Source organism: Tupaia chinensis, unplaced genomic scaffold, assembly GCF_000334495.1.
Source record: "Tupaia chinensis unplaced genomic scaffold, TupChi_1.0 Scaffold144346_1, whole genome shotgun sequence".
NCBI lineage: Eukaryota > Metazoa > Chordata > Mammalia > Scandentia > Tupaiidae > Tupaia > Tupaia belangeri.
The window spans coordinates 1,308,436-1,310,838 of record NW_006204205.1 but is presented as its reverse complement, the minus strand read 5'-3'; positions in this window follow the sequence as shown (position 1 = coordinate 1,310,838).

The following is a 2,403-nucleotide window of genomic DNA, read 5'->3' as shown; positions in this document are numbered from 1 at the left end:
TAGCTGACCGCAGTTTGAATCCTGGACCTGGCAACTTGCTTTTTCAAACTCTCCCTTTCTCTGTCTCTCTGGTCAAATCAAAGAAGAATAATAAATAATTTTAAAATCTTTTTATTTTAACTTTATTAATTTATTTAATTTGACCAAAGAGGGATAGAATGAGTAAGAGAGAGAGTGAGAAAGCAAGCCCCCTTTCAGTTCCTGGAACATTAGTGGCTAAATATTGTTCCATAGTATAAGTGTACTTGCTGTTCTCTCCTCTGTGGTCAGCGCAGCTTTTACTCCACCTAACCATGTCTGACAGCACCTTCAAGTCCTCCACAAGCCTTCCTCAGTTATTCTCAACTCTTAACGATGAGCACTGTGATAAATACTTTATCAATCTTCTTACAAGATTTTATTGAAATGTCTATATGTGGTTGTTTTAAAAAATAATACAACAAAAACTTGTATGAACTTTAAAACATTTAAGGAGTTATGCCTAGGAGGGGAACTGATATCATTTCATGTGTGTGGGTACTTATGAAAGCACAGTAACTTGCCCCAGGTACCATAGTAGGCAAATGGCAGACATCAAGCCCACAGATGTCTGGTTTCCTGGTTTACACTGGCTACCCCTCCAGTGAGCCTGCATATCACTGCACCTTGTTAGTACAGTTGTTTCTATAATATGTTGTGTTTCCTACAGGATCTTGCCATATTGCTTAGTCTGGCCTTCAACTCAGTCCTTCTGACTCGGCCTCCCAAATTGCTAGGATTATAGTAACACGCCACTGCACCTGGCTTAAGTGTTTTTATGATACAGTACAAATGCCATTTCAGATAAAAGTTTGAGTTACAGATTTGGAATCATAATACTGGAGTGCTATGATAAATTCTGAAATTCTACTTTATCATTTAAACAAGATTTGCTTGGAGATACATTTTTTGGTGGGCAAAATATACCTCCAAGTCTGTTGTACATATTTTAACTTCTATGTTGGTATTTTCCTTTTATATATAAACAGTACCATCAGGGTCAATCTTGTTTTCTAGTATATTATATAGAGGTAATTAAAATATTTAGAATCCTGCCCCCAAACACCTACCTTCCCAAACAAGCAGGCTCACTTGAACTCTGGTATCCTGAAGTTTTTTTGACTCATCACACACACACACACACACACACACACACACACACACACACGCAGGCAGGCATGATCAGCTGCCCTTATGACTATATGGCCCACCACGGTTTGAGTCCTGAAGTTGGAGGCTTGCTTTCTTACTTTCTCTCTCTCCCTCTCACATTTTCCCTCTGGTCAAAATAAAATTAAAATTAAAATAATTCTTTAAAAAAAAAATGAAGAACACAGCTCCTCAGCAGTTGAATAAACAACCTTGTTTCTTTCGTGTATTGACTTCTGATTTTCCTTCGGGGATGTTATCCCTCTCCCTCCTTTCCTACTGGCAGGGCAGCGCTTACCATAGAACTCAGTGCAATGAATTATTTTTAAGTAGCCTTTCATTACATGGGAGAAAGGACAAGCACCCTCCTCTAGCTGCCTTCTCCCTGTTTAATGAATGAAGTGTCTTCCTCTGAGTAGCTGCCCTAGTTCTGAATCCTCCTCTTGTTGACATCTGGAAACGCACAAGAGGAAAACTGGTCCCTTTAGCTAAGTGGGTTTGTATGGCGTGAATGTTATCTTCGAAATCTCACAATAAATACTTGAATTCGCAAAATGCTACTTGTCTCAAGTCCTCCTGTGGTGGTGGAATGAAGATACGGCAATTTTATGGAAGTCCTTGATTTAAAAATTGTGTTAAACTATAGGGCATCTCACGAAATTAGGCTTTTCATTATCGCATGATCCCAGGCCGGAGGGTCCCAACACCCTGTCTTTGAATGTTCCCCGTTTCGCTTGCAGGTGGGCATCTTACCCCACCCATCCATAAAAGAACTAAAGGGTAGAGGCTGAGTTCCTTTACCATGCTTTGGGGGCGGCCCCAGCACAACGGGACAATCTTTTTACCAACTGACTTAAGAGCAGTTTTCTGGAGACTGCTTACTCCACCACGTGGAGACTTCACTCCACCATTCACTCGTCCTGTAGCCCGACAAAGTGGTGGTTCTGACATGACAGAGACGGGGTGAAAAGCAATCCACCTGAGGAGGTTAGGAACTCAGCTCGCTTTCCCGGTGGGCCCCCCGGCCCCTGCCACAATGGCCGGCCCAACGCCTGAAGCCGGGCAGCTCACGCCTAAGCCCGGCCTCCTGCTTCGCCACGCCGCGCAGGCGCAGTCGAGCTCTGGGGGTTCCCCGCGGGCTGGCGCGCCGGCCGTCGGCGGGAGATTGGGTCTCGCGATGCGTGTGTGCGTGCCTGTGCGTGCGCGGCCCCCGCGAGCTCTCGCACGCCGCCTCTC